The sequence below is a fragment of the Sarcophilus harrisii genome, chromosome 3 (genome assembly GCF_902635505.1).
Source record: "Sarcophilus harrisii chromosome 3, mSarHar1.11, whole genome shotgun sequence".
NCBI lineage: Eukaryota > Metazoa > Chordata > Mammalia > Dasyuromorphia > Dasyuridae > Sarcophilus > Sarcophilus harrisii.
Genome location: NC_045428.1, coordinates 206,887,984 through 206,914,644, shown reverse-complemented (window position 1 = coordinate 206,914,644; position 26,661 = coordinate 206,887,984).

The window sequence follows — 26,661 nt, the reverse complement described above, 5'->3', positions numbered from 1 at the left end:
GTATATAAATTATTTGTGGTACTACTAGACAAGTAGACTATCCTTCAGACAAAGAGACTATTTTTTTTTTATTTTAATAGGCTTTTATTTACAGGTTATATGTATGAGTAACTTTACAGCATTGACAATTGCAAACCTCTTGTTCCAATTTTTCCCCTCCTTCCCCCCCCAGATGGCAGGATGACCAGTAGATGTTAAATATATTAAAATATAAATTAGATACACAAAAAGTATACATGACCAAACCATTATTTTGCTATACAAAAAGAATCAGACTCTGAAATATTGTACAATTAGCCTGTGAAGGAAATCAAAAATGCAGGTGGGCAAAAATATAGGGATTGGGAATTCAATGTAATGGTTTTTAATCATCCCCAGAGTTCTTTCGCTGGGCGTAGATGGTTCAGTTCATTACTGGTCCATTGGAAATGATTTAGTTGATCTCATTGCTGAGGATGGCCAGGTCCATCAGAACTGGTCATCATATAGTATTGTTGTTGAAGTATATAATGAATTCCTGGCCCTGCTCCTTTCACTCAGCATTCATTCATGTAAATCTCTTCAGGCCTTTCTGAAATTATCCTGTTGGTTATTTCTTACAGAACAATAATATTCCATAATATTCATATACCACAATTTATTCAGCCATTCTCCAATTGATGGGCATCCACTCAGTTTTCAGTTTCTGGCCACTACAAAGAGGGCTGCCACAAACATTCATGTACATACAGGTCCCTTTCCCTTCTTTATGACAAAGAGACTATTTTAAAAAAAATTATTAAAGCTTTTTTATTTTCAAAACATATGCATGGTTAATTTTCAGAATTCTCTTTTGCAAAACTTTGTATTCTAAAATTTTGCTCTCCCTTTTACCCAACCCCTCCCAAATGGCAAGTAATCTAATATATCTTAAACATGTGTAATTTTTGTATACATATTTCCACAATTATCATGCTGCACAAGAAAAATCAGATCAAAAAGGACAAAAATGAGAATGAAAACAAAAAGCAACAAAGAGTGAAAATGCTATATTATGATACATACTCAGTTCCCACAGTCCTCTCTCTAAGTGTTGAAGGCTATCTTCATCCCAAGACCATTGGAATGGTCTAAATCATCTCATTGGTGAAAACAGCCAGATCCATCAGAATTGATCATTATATAATCTTCTTGTTGCCATGTACAAGGATCTCCTAGTTCTGCTCATTTCACTTAGCATCAATTCATGTAAGTTTCTCCAGGCATCTCTGAAATTATCCTCCTGATTGTTTCTTATAGAACAATAATATTCCATAAATTTTGCATACCATAATTTATTCAGCCATTCTCAAACTCAGTTTCCAGTTTCTTGCCCCTACAAAAAGGCAACCACAAACATTTTTGCACATGTGGGACCCATTCTCTCCTTTATGATCTCTTTGAGATATAAGCCTAGTAGAAGCATGGTTGGCTCAAAGGATATGCAGCTTGATAGCTCTTTGAGCAAATTCCAAATTACTCTTGAGAATGGTTGAATTAATTCACAACTTTACCAACAATGTATCAGTGTCCCAATTTCCCAACATTCCCTACAACAGTCATTATTATCTTTTCCTATTATGTTAGCCAATCTGAGAAGTGTGTAATGATACCGCAGAGTTGTATTAATTTTCATTTCTCTGATCAACAGTGATTTAGGGGACCTTGTCATATGACTGAAGATGGTTTCAATTTCTTTATCTGAAAATTGTTCATATCTTTTGACCATTTATCAGTTAGGGAATGGCTTGAATTCTTATAAATTTGAGTAAATTCTCTCTATATTTTAGGGAACTTTATCAAAATCCTGGAATGTAAAATTTTTCCCAGTTTTTTGCTTCCCTTCTAATCTTGCTGCATTGGTTTTATTTGTGCAAAAACTTTTTAACTTAATATAATAAAAATTATTCATTTTGTATTCGTTAATATACTCCTGTTATTCTTTGGCCAGAAATTCCTTTGTTCTCCACAAATCTGACAAATAGACTATCCTTTGTTCTTCCAATTTGCTTATAAAATCACTCTTTAATTCTAAATCATAAGCCCATTTTGACCTTATCTTGGTAAAGGGTGTTAAGTGAGAGTCCATGCCTAGTTTCTGTCATACTAACTTCCAATTTTCCCAACAGTTTTTTTGTCAAATAGTGAGTTCTTATCCCAAAATCTGGGGTCTTTGGGTTTGTTAAACACTAGATTACCATAGTCATTGATTATTTTGTCCTGTGAACCTAACCTATTCCACTGATCTACTACTTTATTTCTTACTCAGTACCAAATGGTTTTGATGAATGCCGTTTTAGATCTGGTAGAGCAAAGCCACCTTCATTTGCATTTTTTCATTAATTTCCTTGAGATTCTTGACCTTTTTTTCTTCCAGATGAATTTTGTTATTATTTTTTTCTAGCTTTGTGAAATAATTTCTTGGGAGTTTGATTGGAATGGAACTGAATAAGTACATTAATTTATGAATTAATTGACATTTTTATTATATTACCTCAGCCTACTCATGAGCACTTAATATTTTTCAGATTGATAAAACCTGCCTATGTTTGTGTGGAAAGTGTTTTGTAGTTGTGTTTATATAGTCCCTGACTTTCCCTTGGCAGATAAATTTCCAAGTATTTTATATTGTCAACAGTCATTTTGAATGGAATTTCTCTTTATATCTCTTGCTGTTCAACTTGTTGGTAATGTATAAAATGCTAATGATTTATGTGGATTTATTTTGTATCCTGCAACTTTTCTAAAGTTGTGAATTATTTCTAGCAGTTTTTTAGTTGATTCTCTAGGATTCTCTAAGTATACCATCATATCATTTGCAAAGAGTAATAATTTGGTTTTCTCATTATCTACTCTAATTCCTTTAAATTTCTTTTTCTTCTTTTATTGCCAATGCTAACATTTCCAATAAAATGTTGAAGAGTAATGGTGATAGTAGACAAAGTTGTTTCACACCCTGATCTTTTTGGGAATGGCTCTAGTTTATCCTCATTACATATGATACTTGCTGATTGGTTTTAAATAGATGCTACTGATTATTTTGAGAAAAAAACTCCATTTATTCCTATGCTTTCTAGTGTTTTTAATAGGAATGGGTGTTGGATTTTGTCAAATGCTTTTTCTGTATCTATTGAGATAATCATATGATTTTTGTTAATTTGATTATTGATAAAGTCAATTATGCTAACAGTTTTCCTAATATTGAAGCATCCCTGCATTCCTGGTATAAATCCTACTTAGTCATAGTGCATTATCCTGGGGATGACTTGCTGTAATCTCTTTGCTAATATTTTATTCAAGATTTTTGCATCAATATTCATTAGGGAAATTGGTTTATAATTTTCTTTCTTTGTTTTGATCCTACTTATTTTAGATATCAGCACCAATATCTGTGATATAAAAGGAATTTGGTAGGTCTCCTTCTTTCTCTATTTTTTTGTAATGGAATTAATTGTTCTTTAAATGCTTGGTAGAATTCACGTGTAAATCCATCTGGCTCTGGAGATTTTTTCTTAGAGATTTGATTAATAGTTTATTCATTTTTTTTCTAAAATGGGACTATTTAAGCAATTCATTTCCTCTTTTGTTAATCTGGACAATCTATGTTTTTGTAAACAAACTAACCCTCCATTTCACTTAGATTTTCTGATTTATTGACATGTAGTTGGGCAAAATAACTACTAATTTTTGCTCTAAGTTTTTTTCATTGATGGAAAGTTATTTTTGATACTAACAATTTGATTTTCTTCTTTTCTTTTTCTAATCAAATTAATTAAAATTTATCTATTTTGTTGGGTTTTTTATAAAACCAATTCAGTTTTTTTTTATTAATTCAAAAGTTTTCTTATGCTCATCTTTTAAAATCTCTTCTTTTATTTTCAAAATTTCAAATTTGGTATTTAATTGGGGGTTTTCAATTTGTTCTTTTTCTAGCTTTTTAAAATTGCATTGCCAATACATTGATCTTTTTTTTCTCTATTTTATGCAAGTAAGCTTCTAGAGGTATAAAACTTCCCTTAAGAACTGCTTTGGCTGCATCTCATAAAAATTGGTATATTGTCTCATTATTGTCATTCTCTTGAATGAAATTATTGATTATCTCTATGATTTTTTGTTTCACTCATTCATTCTTTAGGATTAGATTATTTAGTTTCCACTCAATTTTTGGTCTATTTTTCCCTGGTCTTTTATTGGTTGTAATTTTTATTGCAGCACGATCTGAAAAAAATGTTTTTACTATTTCTGCCTTTCTGCATTTGATTTTGAGGGTTTTATGCCCTAATATATCAATTTTTATACAGGTTCCATGTACTGCTGAGAAAAAAGGATATTCCTTTCTTTCTCCAATCAATTTTCTCTAAAGGTCTATCACATTTAACTTTTCTAGAATTCTATTTACCTTTTTAATTTCTTTCTTATTTATTTGGTGCTTTGATTTATCTACTTCTAAGAGAGCAAGGTTGAGATTCCACAGTAGTATAGTTTTTCTGTCTAATTCATCTTGTAGCTCTCAACTTCCCCTCTAGGAATTTGGATGCTATATCACTTGATGAATATATGTTTAGTATTGATATTACTTCATTATTTATGGTATTCTTTAGCAATTTTTAGTTTCTTTCCTCATTTCTTTTAATGAGATCTATTTTTTCTTTTGCTTGATCTGTAATCAAGATTGCTACTCCTGATTTTTTTTTTACTTCAGCTGAAGCATAATACATTCTGCTCTAGCATTTTACCTTTAATCTGAATGTTACACTCTGCTTTAAATGTGTTTCTTATAAACAATATATCAGGATTCTAGCTTTTAAATCCAGTCTGCTATTAACTTCCATTTTATGGGAGCGTTCATCCCATTCATATTCACATTTAAAATAACTAGCACTTTATTCCCCACTATCTTATTTTCCTCAAGTTATACTTCTCTTTTTTCTTTCCCCCTTTCTTCCTCCCCAGTATTTTGCTTCTGACCACCACCTCCATCAAAAAGTCCTCCCGTTTTAAAGTCTCTTTCCCTTTCTTATATTTTTTTCCTCTTCTACTTCTATTAGCCTCCCTTTCTCCCCTCCTATTTCCCTGTAGGGTGAGACAAGTTTCTCTGTGAAGCTAAATATGTCTGATATTCTCTCTTTGAGCCAAATCTGATTAGAATAAGATTCACACAATGCTCATTTCTCTCCCTTCTTTCCCTTAGTTCCCATTTCTAATAGGTCTTTTTTGTCTCTTCATGGGATGTAATTTACCCCATTTAACTCCATTTCCTTCTCTAGTTTGTTTTTCATATCATCACCATAAAATCAAATTTTTCCTGCACCCTCTATTTATACCCAATAACAGAGATACAAATCTCAAGAATTAAACATATCATCTTCCCATAAAGGGATTTTATTTTTTACAGGAAAGTTATTTTTTCTTTCCTTTTCATCTTTTTATACTTCTTTGGAGTTCTTTATTTGAAGATCAAATTTTCTTTTCAGATCTGGTCTTTTCATTAAAAATAAACTAAATTCACCTTTCTCATTGAATGTCCACCTTCTTCCCTGAAGGATAATCCTTACTTTTGTTTGATTCTTGGGTGCAGTCCAAGTTCTTTTGCCTTTCAGAATATCCTTTTCCAGGGCCTTCAATCCTTTAAAGTGAAAGCTACTAGGTCCTGGGTAATCCTGATCAATATTTGAATTGTTTCCTTCTGGCTGTTTGTAATATTGTCTCCTTGAAATGATAATTCTGAAATTTAGCTCTAATATTCCTTGAAGTTTTCACTTTGGGGGTCTCTTTTAGGAAGTGATTGGTGAATTCTTTCAATGGCTATTTCACCTTCTGGTTCTAAAATATCAGGACAGTTTTCCTTGATTATTTTTTGAAAGATGATGGCTAGGCTCTTTCTTCATCATGGTTTTCAGATAGTTCAATAATTTTTAGATTATCTCTCCTGAATCTATTTTACAGGTCAGTTGTTTTTCCAATGAGTTACTTTACATTTTCTTCTATTTTTTCATTTTTTTTAAAGTTTTGTTTGGTTATTGAATTCTCAATGAGTCATTCGCTTCCATTTATTCCATTCTAATGTTTAGAGAATTATTTTCTTCAATTAGCTTTTTTATCTCATTTGGCATTTGGCCAATCAAAATTTTAAATGAGGTGCTTTTTTTATTGGATTGTTTTTCAGTTTCACACACTGTTTTTCAATGAATTGATTTCTTTTTCAAATCTATTTGGTAAAGAGTAATATGCCTTTTCTATTTTGTCAAATCTATTTTGTAAAAAAGTTACATTATATTCCATTTCCATTTCCACAGAAAATAGATTTCCATCTATTTTAATGAGTTTTCTTCAGATAATTTCTGTGTTTTCTTTTCCAAATTGCCTTGAAAAGTTCTAATTTCTTTCTTCCCCATCTTTTTTTTAAGATCCTTTTTTGAATTTTTCCAAGAGAGTCTTGCAAGATGGGGACCAACTCATATCATACTTTGAGACTTCATCTGGAGATGATTTGCCTTTAATATCCTTAGAGTTTGAAGTCTGTTTTCTGTCTCCATAAAAGTTATCTATAGTCAGAGTTCTTTTTGCTTTTTTGTTCATTTTTTAAAAGGTTGAGGTCTCCTCTTAGGGTAAAGGGTAGATTGTTCCATGTTTCCTCTATAGACAACAGCACTTTATGCTTCCCTGGGCCAGTACTGCTGACTGTCTTCCTGTGCCAGATCAATGTGCCCAATTTGTGTGTTATTCTAGGGCACACTGGCATTGGAGGTCTCACAGCTAATCTGCTGGTTCACTGGCTTCTAACCAAGGCAGAGTAGCCAATGCTGCTGTATTTTGGCTAAGGGCCTCCTGGTAGATTCCTCAGCACATGGATACCACACTGTGCTGGGTCCTTGCACTGTTCCTGCCCTCAGCCACCTCCCCCTATCCCTTCCAATGCATAATTGAGACAGAGCTTTTCTGAATTTTTCCTAAATATCTTCTATTGGAAATTTGTTACACTCCAAATATTTGTGGTTTTTTGTTTTGTTTTGTTTTTACTCCTAAACCACTTACTTCAGGGGTTTGATCTCAGATAAAGATCTGTCTGCTCTTTGCCATCTTGGCTCCACTCCCCCAAACTATCTTTTTTCAGAAATATTGGAAAATACAGTGCTTTTCATATATATATATATATATATATAACAAACTCCTGCAAGCCTTTTAGATTGTGAAAATAAATTACTCTATTTAGACCACATATTGTTTTTATTTTAAAGAAGTGAAAATGCAGGAAAGAACAGTAAAGTTATTAGTTCAAGAACTCATATTTGTTGAAAAAGCCAATATCAGAAGCCAAATTCCCTGACTCATTTTAGTATATTGGACCTTATATGTCACAGGCATAGTCATGGAGTATAAAAGTATATATATAATTATACATATATGTATATAAATGCATCTATGTAATATAGACCATAAAGGTGTGTGCAACCTATATGTGTCTATCTATGTATATATGTGCATGTATATTTATGCATATCAGTAAATATTTATACATTCATATATATGTGTGTGAATTGTGTGTACATTTGTATTATGTATCTATCTATTTACACATATATACATATCTATCTGTGTGTATGTGTATATATCCATTTAACTTCTCTGCCTTCATCTTTAATATAATACAAACAAAAATGAGTACATTCCATAGCTACTGTAAGAATTAATGAAATAATATTTGTAAACTGCTTTATATATTTAACCTCTCTGTCTTCATCTTTAACATGATAATACAAACAAAGATGAGTACATCCCATAGCTACTGTAAGAATTAATGACATTGTATTTGTAAAGTGCTTTATAATCCTTAAAACATTATATAAATATTAATATTATCTAAATCCTGAAAAGGTAAAGAATATGGAAAGATCATCAGCTGGTATTTAAAAGTTGGCTCTAATTTCAACTACTTTTTGGTAAGCTGTCATTGTTTATTTATAATAAATGGTGCTGATTTGAAGTACTATTATCTGAGTGTATTAACTGTGGTATTAATGGAAAAAAGCCCCAGACTCATAATGAACTAGAGAAATTATCTGAGAGATGAGTGGAGTGCAGATTATTAATATGAATTGCTGATTCTTGTTTATTCTCATCCCAAAGAAATATTTTTCTAATAAGTTAATGCTAGTTGAGTCTCACATCATTAAAGTTAAACTGTAAATTTGCATTTAAGTCTTCCAGTTAGGATTGTAGTTTTTAAAGTCCAATAGGAGTCCAGCTCCCCAATATTTACTGTAGTAAAAGTCCACAAAGGACACTAGACAAACTAATAATCAAGAAATCCAAGAAAACCAATAGTAATTTCCTTCATCTAGTATAATACTACCACCAAAATAAAGTCTGAAGCCTGAGGATCCATAAGAAAATAAAGTGAGCATAGGTAAGAAAATGGAAAGACTGAGAATACACACCCTTAAAACATGTATGATCAATTTCTGGTGTTAAGAAACCTGATGTGCTTTAATTGGGAATCTCCATAGTTGGGAATTGGTGGGGGAATGTTAAAGTGGGAAGGAAGGGAAAGAAAAGAAAGAGTTAGAAATATGTATCACATTTACTTTGCATGTTTATTCTTACTAGAATGTGCCATGAAGAGTACAGCATTTTCACCAGATACATTTACTTCAGGAGGATTTGAAAACTACAACAGAACCAGGATGATTCAGGAGGTCCTGAAACCTGCTACTGCTCTGGACACAAATATATTATAGGAGATGGAAGCTAGTGGCAACATGTCAGGAAGTCAAGGTTGGAAATAAACACTTTTATCTAAGAGTGTTAGAGGAAGAACATATACTAGTCATACAACAAAATGCCCAAGCAGGGAATGAGGTTAAAGTATGAGTCAAGAGAAGATATTGAGTACTATGAAAAAAATATAATGAGTCAATGAACACCCAAAAAACAAACTTAGAAGAGAAGAACTCCATAACAAGTGCAAGAAAAACATTTAGAAGAAGGCAGAGAAGAGAATAGAAGTAGATTCAAAGACAAATAGACAAAGCAGGATTCATTGAAATTCATGTGGTTCATTTATGCTATTATTAAAAAAAAAAGAAGCCAGATGAAGAATAGATTCATTTTCATATTCTATACTCTTTTAAAGTTCTTCTTTGTTATGAAAATATTCAGAATAATATAAAACATTTTAAAAAGAAAATTTACATGTCCTTATGATGTAATTAATTGTGTGTCAGTTGTACACTATCCCCCCAAAGTAGATTACTAAATACTTACCAATAGATAACTATTCCACACCCTCAGTTTTCTCTATGCATGCTCCTTATGGGTTTACATACTTGAATTGATTTTTAGCTTCTGTGTTGCCAAAGATAGTGAAGAACTTGTGATCTTGGGAAGTTCTTTCAGTTTTGATTCACAAGCATTTATTAAGAAATTCTTATGTGCAAGACACTAGGGATAACACTAGGGATAAAAATTAATAGGTACTGCCCTTAATGAACTTAGAATAAAATAGGACAATAAGATATGTATTAACAAATATTATATGATGTGTGATTTGTCAAGGATGAATGGAAAATCTTGAGAAAGTGTTTAAAGATCTGCAAAAAGAATAATATTAAACCAAATCAAAATGGAATAATACATTAGATTTTCAGTCAGGGTATTTAAACATTACTTCTGTCATATATCCCTTTCATGACTTTGGACAAATTACTTATCCCTTCTCAGATTGAGTGGGGGGATGAGAGGTAGAGGGAATTTCTTAGTGAAGAAAAATATCAGCATTAATACCAAGGGAGAATCAAATGAATTTGACCACTGATTGAGAATAGATAGGTTAATGGCAGAAATTAGGCATTGATCCACACTTAACACTGTACACCAAGATAAGGTCAAAATGGGGTCATGACCTAGGCATAAAGAATGAAATTATTAATAAATTAGAGGAACACAGGATAGTTTACCTCTCAGACCTGTGGAAGGGGAAGGGCTTTATGACCAAAGAAGAACTAGAGATCATTACTGATCACAAAATAGAAAAAATTTTGATTATACCAAACTGAAAAGTTTTTGTACAAACAAAACTAATTCAGACAAGATTAGAAGGGAAGCAATAAATGGGGAAAATATTTTTACAGTCAAAGGTTCTGATAAAGGCCTCAGTTCCAAAATATATAGAGAATTCACTCTAATTTATAAAAAATCAAGCCATTCTCCAATTGAAAAATGGTCAAAGGATATGAACAGACAATTCTCAGATGAAGAAATTGAAACTATTTCTAGTCATATGAAAAGATGCTCCAAGTCATTATTAATCAGAGAAATGCAAATTAAGACAACTCTAAGATACCACTACACACCTGTCAGATTGACTAAGATGACAGGAAAAAATAATGATGATTGTTGGTGGGGATGCGGGAAAACTGGGACATTGATGCATTGTTGGTGGAGTTGTGAATGAATCCAACCATTTTGGAGAGTAGTTTGGAACTATGCTCAAAAAGTTATCAAACTGTGCATACCCTTTGATCCAGCAGTGTTACTACTGGGCTTATATCCCAAAGAGATACTAAAGAAGGGAAAGGGACCTGTATGTGCACGAATGTTTGTGGCAGCCCTCTTTGTAGTGGCTAGAAACTGGAAACTGAATGGATGCCCATCAGTTGAAGAATGGCTGAATAAATTGTGGTATATGAATATTATGGAATATTATTGTTCTATAAGAAATGACCAACAGGATGATTTCAGAAAGGCCTGGAGAGACTTACACAAACTGATACTGAGTGAAATGAGCAGGACCAGGAGAGCATTATATACTTCAACAACAATACTATATGATGACCAGTTCTGATGGACCTGACCATCCTCAGCAACAAGATCAACTAAATCATTTCCAATGGAGCAGTAATGAATTGAACCAGCTACGCCCAGAGAAAGAACTCTGGGTGATGACTAAAAGCCATTACATTGAATTCCCAATCCCTATATTTATGCCCACCTGCATTTTTGATTTCCTTCACAAGCTAATTGTACAATATTTCAGAGTCTGATTCTTTTTGTACAGAAAAATAACGGTTTGATCATGTATACTTATTGTGTATCTAATTTATATTTTAATATATTTAACATCTACTAGTCATCCTGCCATCTGGGGGAGGGGGAGGGGGGTAAGAGGTGAAAAATTTGAACAAGAGGTTTGGCAATTGTTAATGCTGTAACGTTACCCATGCATATAACCTGTAAATAAAAGGCTATTAAATTAAAAAAAAATAAAATAAAATCCTGGTTAAATGTCAAAAAAAAAAAAAAGAGAATAGATAGGTTAAGGAGAGAAAAAGCAAAATAACTTCAGAATTTCAAGTCTAAGAATCTCCCAGAATTTTAACACTATCCACAGAAAAAGTAGGTAAAAGAATAAGTTAAGTTTTCCTTTGGACATGTTAGGTTTTGCATTCTAATATAATAACCAAGTAAGAATGTGAGATAAGAAACTATGAGAAATATTAGGACTTGATGAGTAGGTTTTTGTTCTCCTTTTTTTTTTTTAAATTACTTTATTTATTTATTTCATTACATTTTAAGTTCCAAACAGTTTTTCTCTCTTCTCCCCATTCCAGACAGGAGAAGGCTAACATTTTACATGTATTTATAAATTTATTTATAATATATATATATATATATATATATATATGTAATATATTTTACATATTTTATATATTTAAATTACATATATAAATATAATAGATTTATAAATATAAAACCATATTATGTATGCTTCTATTTATCAGTTCTTTCTCTGGAAGAAGACAGCATCTTTCTTGTTAGGTCCTTTTAGATGATCTACACATAAATGATAATTGAAATACTAGCAATTGTTTAAATTATCAATGAAAAGTGTAGAGAGAGAGAAAAGAATGGAATACTGGGAAGAACTGAGACAAGGGAATGGGAAAAGCTGAATCAGTGAAGGAAATATAAAAAAGAATTAGAAAGAAAAAAAGAGAGAGTCAAGAAGGGGTGATCACAGGCTTAAGAAAGATTAGCAAGGATAAAAATTGAGAAAAGATCATTAGATCTGGAAATTATATTGGAGTTAGGTCAATGAATTAAGGAAATAATAAGTGATATAATTATTTGATATTAAAATTATTTGATATTGACATTAACAATAAAATTAAAATTATTTGATATTTATTTTTAAAAAATAAAAATCTTCATACTCATGGCGATGGATGTATATGTGTGAGTTGAAGTAGGGGTAATGTAGGACTAGCAAATTCAAAAGATAATTTTGTATATTTATAAAACAAGTAGAAAATGCTTGGTTTCTATCTTTTAAAAAATACCACATATTTAGGAAAATGAGCTAATATTATAGTCCAGAAAAAAGCATTATTGACTTCTCAGCAATTCAGAGTTGAATAAATATATAGAATCTTTGCCCTAGACAAATGATTTACAGATTGCTAAGGAACCATTGTAAAAATGCAGGAAATATATTGCAAAGTATCACCATAATGTACACCTTTAAAAGCTTATTGTTGTACCTAGAGATTCACACAGGTAATAAAAGACTTGTATTCAACTTCAGGTACTTTAATTCTAAATCCCTCAGTCATGGTCTTAGAGATAGAACACATAAACAGTAATAGCATCAAGTTGACCATTAACATATGTAAGTAGTATCTAATACATGTTGCCATAAACTCTTCGACTATCCTTTTGACTTTAGTGTGTAATTAGAAAAGTCAAGAATGAAATTAGAGGTTGTGAATTTGTGCATTGCTTTGATTTCTGGTTTATCAGTGATATAAGCCAATATATGTATATATATTTTTAAAGGGGTTGATTATTCAGGAAAGAAAAGCAATGAATATTGACATACTTAAGAACTTTCAACTGATCCTTACAGAGTATTCCAGAAAATATCTGTGCAAACATTTTTGGGGACTAATTCTGAAAAGTAACTAATGTTTCTAATGGAATTATTCATTGGATAGCATGCTTAAGATATAAAATATCCATGAATTAATGAGAAGCAATTGGAATTGAAGTTCCAATTTTTACCAGTTATATGAAATTAAAACTATTGACCTAGACATGTATAATGCTGATTAGTTATGCTAATAAAAATAGACAGTTTAAAAAGATGTCTGGTTTTCTACATGTATGATATCCAGATCCATTAGAAAATGAGCCACTTGGCAAGGTAAGTGTCCAAAGTCCGAAGAATCCAAAATTTGATGGAATATAAAAACAAACCAATCAATTTGGACCTTTCTGACTCACTCATCACTGATTATCAGCATACATTTCAGTGAATAATAAATATTTAGAAATATATGATTCATAGAGGTACTTGTTTTTACTTGTTTTTCCTCAATTTACCAGATCTTTTCTTTTTTTTAAAATATTGCATCTTAAGTTAAAATAATACACACTCAAGCTAACATAAAATAAGATAAGAAAAAATTAAATAATCTATAGATATATTACTTGTACATGAATTTGGATGTATAAGGTATCTATTTCATTAAAATATGATAGTTAACATAATTTAAAATGTTAAAATAATAACTTTCCTTAAGAGCATAGATCATGTTTTGAGTTTCTCTTCCTCATTCCACAAATGATGAATTGATCACAAATCTTGATGTAACAATATGATATTTCCTTGCCATTTAGATTGGGCTAATGTTCCTCTACCCTCATCAAAGGCATGATAACTGTCACAAAGACTTGATTGCTCCAGAGAAGTATAAATATAATGTAATCAATATTTAATTAATTTATTTATATTTTTTGTTTTTAATTTATTTATTTGTATTATAATATTTGTTTTATTTATTTAGAGGCAACTATATCTCAAGCACTGTGCTAAGTTCTGGAGATACAAACAAGAAAAACAGAGATAGTAGCTTTCTCCAGGTGCTTACAATTTTATGGAAGAAGACCTTGAGGAAATAATTCTACCTTACATCTTTTGTCCTGCCTGATTTCCACTCTACGGAATACTCTAGAATATGTTCATTACTTTTAAACACTTCCCTTTCAACCTTTATTGACTCCTCTCCTCTCTATCTGGATTGCTGCAGGGTAGAATGCCAATTTTTTTCAGTACTCTCCTTTACACAGGACAGATACCTAGAATTCATAGGGTAGTTAGATATCATAGTGTATAGAGATCTGGGCCTGGAGTCAAGAAGACATATTCCTGAGTTCAAATCTGGTCTTAGATTCCCAGTAGCTACAGGATCTTGGGCAAGTCATTGAACTTTGTTTGCCTCAGTTTCCTCATCTATAAAATGAACTGAAGAATTCTTCAAATAGGGTCACATAGAATTGGATATGACCTGGTGTCCCAACCCTTCTCTCCTTCCTGATTCTTTTTGTGTATTGTCCTTTAAATTGTAAGGCCAGCAACTTTATTTATTATTATTAGTATATTCCCAACATTCAGCCCAGGGCCCTTAATGAATGTTTATTGAATTGAATTGTATGACAATACACTAAAAAAAAGCTCAAAAGTAGCATTGGAGTAAATATACAACAAAATTATGATGTAAATGTCTTTCTTTTTTTTTTTCCTTGTACCCCCCCCCACCCTAGAGATGGCTACCATTAGACACAAATATGTGTATATTCATATATTCATGTGTGTATTTATATGCTGCTATTTATCAGTGTTTTTTTTTTCCATAATATAATTATTATGCACAATGTTCTCTTGGTTCTCCTCATTTTGCTCTTCACTATTTCATGCAAGTCTTTCCATGTTTTTCTAAGATCACTAAACTCATCATTTGCTATATCCAGTAATATTCCAGAACAATCATATCCCACAACTTGATCAGCTATTCTCCAACTGATGGATATCTCTTCAATTTCCAGTTCTTTTCTATAAGAACTACTATAAATATTTTAGAACATAAAGGTTCTTTTCCTCTTCTTTAATTACCTTTGGAAATAGACCTAGTAATGTCTTCTAAACTTAAAAATAATTATGTTTATGAATTAATAGTTATTTTATTTGTTTGTCATTTTACTAGTTATTTAATGGTTATTTATTATTTTGTTAATTATATGTATTAAATATGTAAACTTTATTAGCATAAAAGCACACTAACTTTCAGTACATATTGTATTAATGTCGATTGTCTCATCTTTTGAGATTCTGTGATTTTTATCAAAACTACCTAAAACTACCAATATTTCATTGTACCTGACATTAAGTTGAATCATTTTGCTTAAAAAAGGCAAATGCTATGGTATATCTTCAAAGAGCTAAAAATGTGCTTACATAATATAACTTTGTAAATAACTACATTTTACACTTATTTGTGCTTGTAATATGGAAATCTAACTTAAGATTTAAGAACAGGATGGAAACAGTGAGTTATTTCCCCAATCAAAAAGCATGCTTTTTATAGCAAAATTTGAGCTCTTGTTGTCAGAAAGTTTTATCCAAAACAAACAAAGTAACCCACAAATTCACATCATACGGACCAAATGGAAATATTCAAAGAAAGAATATCAATCAATTTATCTGGATCTTTGCCACTATGGCCTCTGAAGTAAGTGCTATAGAAAAACCTTAAGAACTTTAGATATGAAGAAAAAGAGAGTCCATTCTTATATCTGAAACTGAAAGGCAGACCAGTAGTACCTACTTTTGATAATATAAATATATCATCCTTTTCCTGTGAAACCAAATGGCTGTACTTTTCCATTACAAAAGATGCATTTTCCTAGATTGTACAATAACAGATACTAGAAAGCAATACTAGGTCAAGATGCCATATTTCGGATTTGTCTTTGAAATGACTTCCTTTTCATGATCTTGATGCATTTCAAAAGGCAGAGTAGAATGCACAGATTGTCTAATTATATAACAAGAATCTGTCCCCCCCTTTAAGGGATTCATTTTAGAAAAGTATTCAGAAAAGTTTCCATTGCAAGGGAAATAAAAATAAGATATTATAATAGTGTTCTTCCAACTTTCTTGCTAAGGCCCTGCTTCATTATATTTTACCAATATGATTTTCTGATAAAAATGGATGTATTCCATATTAAAAAAAAAAAAAAACAAGGCATTACATTTGCAAAAATCCAAGTGTCCAACTAATATAAAGAAGAAAATTAAATAGCATGATCAACCAAAAATGCACAATTGTGTTCTGAACATACCTGAAACTCATGGTCTTTTATATCTAGAAGCTCATGATTTAGGTAAAGGTAATAACCATATCTAGACTCTAAAGCTGTTGATTACAGTTCAGATGCTGATCTTCATTGGTAGAAGCAAAATCTTCAGTCAGAGCTCCCTAGATGAAAGAAAAAAGCAAAAGAGGTAGCGAAGTAGAGAAACGGACAAAATACTAAATCTGGAGTCAGTTCCCAAGTTCCAAACTACCTTCAAACATTTACTAGCTGTGCAACTTTTGTTTACCTCAGTTTCCTCACCTGTAAAATGGGAATAATAATATATTTCTCCTAGAACTATTGTTAGAATTAAATAAGATAATGTTTGCAAATCTGTTAGCACAATACCTGATATATAGTTAGTAAGTTTTTAATAAATACTCATTTCCTTCCTTTTTTTGCTCCCTCAAAAATTATCTGCAAAGCAGATATCAAGCAATATCAAAGAATTAAGAAATAGCATGATATAATTGACACTTAGCATCAGGAAGACCTGAGTTTAAATTTTGGCAATGATTCATTCAAATTGTATGACTTTTAACAAATTATTGAACCTCTTGATATTCCCAGGCAATTCAATAAAACTATATATTATAACAATTGCACATATACATTTGTGGGAAGAATTTTTATACTAATAGTTCTTAACCTTCATAAAATTCACAGGTTTAAATCTCACTCCCTTGCATGAACCTTGCCCTGCAAAAAACTAATAACATTTTTTCAAGTTTTGAATGAAAGGGGAGGAAGGCAGGAAGGAAAATTATTCAATTTCCATCCTTTGTTTATATGACTAGATTTTGGTGGGAATTCAGAGTAAGAAACATAAGTTATTTAGAATCTAGACAACTTTTAGGAGTCATTACGATTTTATTATGACTACTATAACACTGCACTTTTGTAGTGGTAAAACTTCTGTTTAGCTTAGCCATTCTGAACATATATTTAAAGCCAGTAATAAATGAAAAGTCCTCTGAATACAAGGAAAATAATTGTCCCAGAGCTTATGAACCTTACTCAGTAGTGGAGTAATGGAAGCTCTCACATAGATAATATAAACTGAGAACTACATGAACATTTTTTTTTCTGATTCAACAAACTTGAAATAATGTTTCTGGAAGCAATTTGGAACCAGGAGGTAACAAGAATAGGGGTAGGGGAAAAAGAACAAATGGCAACTTAGAGCTAAATAGTGATATGAGGAAGAGATGTGAACTATATCAGGAATAACTGTTACCTGAAGGCATTCCTAAATATGTACAGCACAAATATAATTATTTGTATTTGAAATAATAACATTGAGATAAGTTGTAAAAGTAACACTATTTTTGGTATATTCTTACAGTTCAGCATAGTCTTAAAGGCAATAGGGCAAGAAAGCGCATAATGAATTTTAGACTACAAAAAAATTATTTGATTTATCCACCATCTCTGTCCCCAACTCTAGTCTTTCCAATTTTAGGAAGTTTAAGATATCTGGGAAATTTACTTAGCAAGAGCACATTTTTCTATGGTACTGAACAAATGAGACCACTATATTAACTTCCTCATAATGTTATTATATTCAGGGGCTATAACCATCAATAATCAAATGAACCAAAGCACCATTCTTTTAAATAAGAAATGCATTCATATAAAATGAGATTTGGACCCACAAAAGGCTTCCAACTATCAATTATGATTCATTGTTAATTACTGCACATTTTCTGCAACCAATATTTTGTGCAGGACTAAGACTACCCCACATGTAAAAAAAAAAAGTTATCTAAAAATAGACTTCTTACTCAGAGTCCAATCTAAATCTTTCTTTCCTATGGTTAATTTAACAGTAATTATACATCATATCTATCTCTGTAAGGTCAAACTACAATTTACACATCTTAACAGATAACATTATTCAATTTTTTCTTTCATTTATAGTTTTTTTTTCCTTCCTATTATGTGACTTACATTGTTGTCATAAAAACTGAAGAATTGTTACCTCAAGATCTTGAGCTCCATGGTACAGTAGGAAAAATGTTTTCTGAATCAAAGGACCCAAATTTCAATACCAATTTTGAATGCTGGTTATTACCACTTATATAACCTTGGAAGCGATCACTTACTTTATGTAGTCCTCCTTTTTCACAACTGTAAAATGAGAGTTAGGAGGGCAGGTAAAAAAGAAGTACAAGATGATCTCTAAAGCCCCACTGAGTACCAAATCTAGTTCCCTTTACTGAACTGTGCTCCCTTTAAGATGATCACTCTGAAACTGTGTTCCCTTTTGATCTGTAATCCCTTTTAGAATCTCCTCCCAGATAAATTATCTTTCAAGGATGCCAGACTCTTTGATTCAATTAGAAATCCTGGTCAAAAAGCACCCTTTTGAAGTGTTGTTAATTTCAAGAGATCTGGGCAGGATACAGATAAGCATTTAGGCCTGGGAACCTGGGCTTCCTTTTCTTCTTTTAAAGGGCAGTTTCTAAACTCATATCTTGCAAAAGGTTACAAGCAGCTTGCTAGGACCCTGCCTGTTGAGAAGGCATTTTCTTCTCAGTGCCAGACTCCAATTCCCTGATAGGACTTTGCCACTAAAAGACGTCATTCTCTTAGCAGAAGTGGCTTCCTATCATATATTCCCACACTTTTAAATATAGTACTTATATAGAAGACTCCTACTACAGATGTGGTGGAACCAGCTTGAATTAGTTTAAGGGAGTTGATTGTTAATTTTCAGTGAAAACGGTTTTACCTGAAAAATTTAGAGATATTACAAATTATGGATTGCTATATTGATTTGATGATTGTCTAGACTTCAGAAAGTGATGAAGAAAAATATTAATAGTGTATATTAAATTTAAAAGTTCCTTCATACATTTTTTTTCCAGAGAGTACATTTAACAGCACACTGCTATCTCAACCTTTAATTCAACACCTGAACTCACTCTGTAGTTTAAGTGCTACCATTTCCACTATTCATTGTCACATGTAACTCAAACTCATCTTATCTCAAACTGGAAGTTTTTTTCTTAGAAAGTTTCAGTTCTTGTGCCTTACTGATTTCTATATCTTCACAAATGATATTATAGCAATTCTCTAGTTACCCAGCTTGGCATCTCCTCTTTAAAGTTATAAGAAGCAAATAATTTCTTGTGATCAATGTCAGATAACCTTATTATTTCTAGCAGCTCTGAATCCTCTTTATTTTCATATAGAGTAAGAGAAACAATATTCAGAAGGAATGAAGACCAGGATGAACATGAGGACTGGGAATGTATTTTTTCTCTTGCACAGTTGCTAATATGATTCAAAGATATTTAGTTGAAAAAGGGCAGATGGGAGAGAAGACCACCAAGATCCGATTGTCAGACCAAAAAAAAAATACAATAGAAGGAAAAATAAAAGTAGAAAATGTAATGCTCTAGTAATTTTTCAGAGGCAGTGACAATATTAAGGTACAGAAAAGATCTCCATATGCTTATTACCATTGTACAGCATATGAATAAACATTTGAGGAATAAACATCCCTAAATAAGATAATAAAAAACAAAAACTTTCAAAGGATCTATCATATTAGCTAGTAACAAATAATTTTCATCATAAATAATAGAAGAATCATGACTTTTAGATGAATATACCAGTCCCTTATGTACTGTATGAGGAAGCATAAAATGAAGGAATGAAACCAGAAGAGCAGGAGTCACTAGACTAGTCACAGAGGATATTCACGAAGGAAAGAAACCAGTTTTGAAAGAATCGAAAGTGATTTTTATGGGAAGGGGCAATTTAATTATTTTATTAATAAGGCCAATAGGCTATTAAAAATTATATGTCATTTCTCCATCTCTTTCAGACCAGAGATATACACTTTATCATGGCTTTCTAGACAGTAGGAACTGTTATTATTTTATTCCTATCACTTCCTAATAGCCATGTACTCAAAAGGTACAAAAATGCTTCTCCAAAATAACACAGCTAAATTTTGAATCTCTCTACAGAAATGGAACTGGGCCATAATATTCCATTATATCAAATTAAAAACTTTTTGAAAGAAACAACACACACATACATATATTATAGAGATATATAAATATGTGACATACACAGATGTCTGTGTATGTATATGTTTAAACATACATATGTACACACATGTATTTCTATATTAATATGGATTTATGCCATCAAGTCCAGCAGTTTCATATAATGAACACTCCTACATACCTAGGGAGCCTCTGAGATCCCTTCTATATCAAGACTGATTTGACATCTATTCCCACATACAAAACAAATAAACAATTAAAAATCCCTGATATATTTTCATTAGTCTTTAGCATTCTTCTTATTGTTAGATGGGGAGTATGTTAATATAGAAATATAAAAAATATTAAAAATACCCATTATCACCTGTTATTCACAAGTGTTTTATATCTATCTATATGTATGTGTGTATAATATAAAGTATATTTTAGAATCATTTTGTCTTAAGCAATTTTTGTTCAACCCTGATTTAGCTATAATTATGTGTCAAAGTCATTATTTTTATTCCATTTTACATATTTTTTAATTGGTCAAATAATTCAGAAGACATGATTCTTTATCTCTAGGGTATGATATTAGCACATTTTCCTCTAAGACATCAGCCTAACTAAATTTGCCACTCATAAACCTCTAATAACTGCTCCGAGCCAAACTCAAATCTCAGATTCAATCCTTTTCTAGTCTATGAGTTTTAAGTTTCACTAATTAAGTTCATTAATTAAAGATAAGCAAACACCACCTGGATAATCATAGGTGTGATTTTAGATCCAATGAAGGATAGACAGTTTAAGAAATGAATGAATGGCCCACTAAAAAAAAAGAGATTTAAGAAATTCATGGTAATTGGCTTGGCTCTATAGTTCTATAAGTTCTGCTTTGGGGAGGATGAGGATTGTGAATCTCTTGGGTTCAAACTTCTCAACAGCAGTGAGGTTAAAGCCAATTAATCTCATTTAAGTCTTGTAGCAATACAGTGAGCCTCTGGGAGGGGAGAACCATCGGACTGTCATAGGAGGGGCAAACTGACCTAGGTGAGAAACATGAAAGCTTCAATACTAGTCAGCATTAAGGAGTGAGTCCAAACAAATTGGGAAACCCAGTTTCAAAAAGAATAAGAAAAAAGAGAGAAAGGAAAGACATGGAACAGAAAAGAAGAGAAATTCATAATAGCAATACATCTGGAACAAATGGAGAGGAAATGGTGAGAAAATCTGATTGAGCACTTGAAACATGGAAGGAAACATTATAAGTGTGAAAAAAAAAGGCCTAAACTTGCAAATAATAGTAGCAACCCTTACATGGCATTGTTATGAAGAGCTAATGAGATAATATATGTAAAGGATTTATAAGCCTATACCATATAAATGCTATATTTTGTTATTAAAGTCACCTTGATGACATAATGTTTTACAATGCTGGACTTGGAAAAAGGAAGAATTGCATTTGAACTTTGTTTTAGACACTTATTAAATGTGTGGGCTTGCTAAGGCACTTCATCTCTTCCTCAAACTTCTGCCTCAATTTCTTCATAGCTAAAGTAAGAGTATTGTTAGCCCTTATCCATCAAGAATCTTTTGAAAATCAATAAATATGCTTTATAAATATTAAAGGACTAAAATTAGCTACTATTTTTAAGGACACAGAGGAATAATATGACTAATAGGATCATAGATGTGTGTGTGTTTATTAGTCTTCTTTAGCATTCTTGTTGTGGTTAGATGAAAAACATTTTAATTCAAAGGAATATAAAAAGACTAAAAATATCTGCTGCTACCTATTTTAAAAACACTATTAAAATGTTTTACATGTATATACATATGTATGTACAGAGAAAGAAACAAAGAGAAAGACAGAGATAGTCTTTTAAAATTATTTTTCTTTTTAAAATATTTTTATTTATTAACATTTTCCAACTACATGTAAAATAACTTTAACACCAATTTTTTTAAAAAATGAGTGCCAAATTCTTTTTCCCTTCTGCATCTTCTCCTTCTTTGAGAAAGTAAACAATTGATATTGTATGTGAAATCAAGCAAAATTTCTATATTTGCCAGACTGTAAAAGAAACACAAACATATAAATAAAAATAATGTGAATTCAGAGTTCATCAGTTTTATCTCTGGAGATGCATCTTTCATCATGGATCCTTTGGAACTGTCATGAATAATTGCCTTGATCAAAGTAACTATGTCCTTCACAAACTGATCATCCTTAGAATACTGCTGTTAATGATTAGATGTTATCCTGGTTCTATTCACTTCACTTTGCATCAATTCATGTCTTCCCAGTTTTTTGTTTTTCTGAAACCATTCTTTTTACTATTTCTTACAGCAAAATTGTATTGTCACAATCATATCACATATAGTTCAGACATTCACCAATTGATTGGTATCTTTTTAATTTCTAAAATTTTGCCACCACAAAAAGAGCTGATATATATGTGTACATGTCATGTGATATGTATAAATATAGATATACACGCACACAAATATATAATACAACTAATGGACATATTCTTTCCTTTCCTTTTTAAAATCATTTTCTAATTGGAAACTGAGTGGATTCTCATCAGGTGGAGAATGGCTGAGTATATTATTGTATATGAATGTTATGGAATATTATTATTCTATAAAAAAAAACGATCAGAAGGATGATTTTAGAGAGACCTGGAGAAACTTGCATGAACTGATGCAAAGTGAAATGAGCAGAACCAGGAGATCGTTATACATGGCAACATTAATATTATACAACAATCAATTCTGATGGATGTGACTTTCCAACAATGAGATGATTGATACCAGTTCCAATGATCTTGTGATGAAGAGAGCCATCTACAAATAGAAAGAGGACTGTGGGAACTGAATGAGGATCACAACATAACATTCTCACTCCATCTGCTGTTGTTGACTTGCATTTTGTTTTCTACTCATTTTCTTTCCTTTTTGATCTTATTTTTCTTGTGCATCAAGAGAATTGCATAAATAGATTTACACATATAGGATTTAACATATATTTTAACATGTATAACATATATTGGATTGCTTGCCATCTAGGGGAGGGGGTGGGGGAAAGAAGGGGAAAATTGGAACCACAAGGCTATGCAAGGGTCAATATTAGAAAATTATCCACACATATGTTTTGAAAATAAAACGCTTTTTTTTTTATCTTTTTCTGATATAGGCTGTCCTTTCTCTAATCTCCTCTCCCTCCTACTTTCCTGTAATTCAGGCTAGATTTCTATGTCCAACTAAGTGTGTATGCTATTCCCTCTTTGAACAAATCCCAATGAGAGTAAGGTTCAAACCTCCCTTTTACTTCCTCATATGTCACTCCCTATTGTGAAAGATCCTTTGTGCTTCTTTTATGTGAAATAATTTACTCCATTCTATTTGTCCCTTTCCCCTTTTCTCAGTCTATTCCTCTTTCTCACACCTTAAAGATATAATTTCATTATATCACCTGAGCTTTCTGTCTATCTATGCTGCTTCTGTCTAATAAGGAGGACATTCTAAGGAATTACAAGTATCATCTTCCCATAGAGGAATGTAAGCAATTTAATTTTATTGAATCCCTTGTGACTTCTTTTTTCCTATTTACTTTTACTCTTGAGTCTTGTATTTAAAAGTCAAATTTTTTATTTGACTCTGGTCTTTTCATCAGGAATGCTTGAAAGTGCTTTGTTTCTTGAATATCCATTTTCCCTTTGATCTGTTTTACTGTTTTGCTAGTTAGGTGGTTCTTAGTTGTAATCATAACTTCTTTATCTTCTGGAATATCATATGTCAAATAAAAAAGTCACTTAACCTCTCCTTGCTTTAAGTCAAGATTTCTTAAACTGTAGATTGTGACCCCATATGAGATTATGTAACTGAATGTTGTAGTCAGCAAATTATGATTTATTATCAATAAATGTTTGATTTGTATACCTATTTTATATATCTAGGGTCATGTAAAAAATGGAAAAAGTTTAAGAAGTGCTACTTTAAGCTTTAGAAGGTAACAACTTGCTTAGTAGAACTTTGTTCATATAGGAGTACTCTACACTAAATAAATCATAAGTTCTTTTCTTATCTAGAGAATACAGTGCAGATAATAATTCATACATAAATATCATACAGATAATAATTCATACATAATTTCTCAACCTGTGCCATTTTTTGACAAGAACTTTCTGTGAAATCTTCATAAAGTATCTATATAATATATTGAAAACCTTTTTTTTAATTTATGACTACTAATATAACAGACTATTTATTTTGCTTTGCGCTTGTTACTTTTCTCGCCATACTGTATGTGTACTTGAAGATGTCTTTCGTATCATTTCTTTTATACAAAGCATTACTGGAATATGTTAAATCTTACAATCACCACATGCCATTCCTTTGGTTTGGATAGGGCAAGGACATTCAAATTCTTGTCTAATCATAATTTCTGTGATTTGTTGGCATAAAGTATCATTGGAAGAATATAGGTATTGAAAGATTCACATCAGTGGCAGTAAACAATTTGGGAGCATGGAAAAACTGTGATCCAAACAAAATTATAATCCTAAGAAACAGGTCTGACAACTCAGTACACTGCTTAAGAAACTGCTTCCTCTCTCTAGAAAAAAAATTTAGAGACCATGTATTGCATTTGTTTATCTGCTATTTCCCCCAATGTAATACAAATTTCTTGAGTGCAAGGGTTGTTTTATTTTTGTCTTTGTATATCTAGAATCTAGCACAAAGTCTTATATATGGTTGATGCTTAATAAATGTTTGCTGACTGACTATTTATATACATCTAATTATTTTCAAACATATGAGATAGTTATCTATATATACTATTATTCCATTAGATTGATCCTAGAATCTAGGGACTATCATTTCTCATCTTTGTGTCTTTAGCAGAAATAACAATCCCTCACATATATATATGAGTCAACATATATTTATTAATCATCTAATATATACTTAATAAGTGATTGTCAAAGTGAATTGATAGCACAGTTCCATTTTCTATCCATTAATCTCAATAAAAACATAAGCATTAGTGTCTCCAAATGTAGCATTTAGAAAAAAAAAAAAGAAATAATTTCAAAGGGGAATACTAGGATATTAGGTACTTTTGATCCCTCAATTTGAGGGATCCTAGAATACCCTAGATGAGAAAAAGCAGTCTAGGCCTGAATTACCTTTCTCTCTTAGATGACTGTGGGTCCCTTGAGAGTCTTTAGAACTAAGTGATCCAAATTTTGAAAAATATGACAAACCATATTGATTAAATTTTTAACAATACAATGAACTGTAGTTATGGTTGAAATATAACATAAAAGATGCCCTAGGCTCACAAAGATGCTTTGTGAGGGTATGACCTGCATCTAATCAAAATAACAGATATAATTTATTTATGAAAGGAAAAGTGTAATTTAATCTTGACCAGTGGTTTTATCTGTTTTCAAAGTGCAAGAGATATTCTGATGTCCTCAGGTTAGAGATGGGCTAGACAGATGATTTTATGGACTAATTTTAAAGGTTTTATTTTTAAAAGATCAGTCTCATGCGATAATTATAATTATCAAATTAGAGGTGACATGGCATGTTATAAAGATAATTTATCCAAGAGTTAGAGGACAGGAGTTCAAGTCTCAAATCTTAAACTTAATAACAAGTTAATGCTAAGAAGTTACTTCAAAGATTTAAGCATCCTTTATTTTATTTTTGCAAATTGGGAAAAATAACAATATTAACAGTAATTCATGGAGTTATTGTAAGGAAAGCCATTTATAATCCTCGAAGTTTATAAATGTGAGATTTTAAATTTGCTTTAATCTGTATTCTCTTAAATATAGTAGGGAGTATATTTTCTTTAAATTAATGTTTGTGGAATGAAAAAGCTTCTTGCAAATAATGTGGCTTCACATTGCATGGATTGGCAAATTTGCACAGCTCATATGGAGTCAGATCCCAGGATTTGTTAGATAGTGGGCTAGGATACAGATGTTCTTAATATACCTGTAATATATTCATCACCCACAAATATCTTTAGAGGGAAACTCTGCTTTTTTTCTTACAGAAAAATGCTGAGCATGAGAATAGACTGCTTCCAACTATCAAACTATTCTCCCTTCACAAGAAAACATCCAAATGGGGGAAAATGTAGCTACAATAGTATGGGCTGCATTATGTGGAAAGAAAGATACAGAGTCGTTATAATGACTGATCTTTTTCTTAGAGAGTGATAGGAAATCACTTGCACCATTTTTCATCAATGGATCAGCTTAGCTTCAATGTCATGGAGCACGATGTCCTCATGCTAGGTACTTCTTGCAACATCCACTTCAAATTTCCTTTTGTGTATTACATTCCCCCATTTCGTTAAGGTATTTGAGGTTAGGCTCTGTATCTGGTTTGACACCACTGTTCTTAACTATCTTTCCTAAATCTT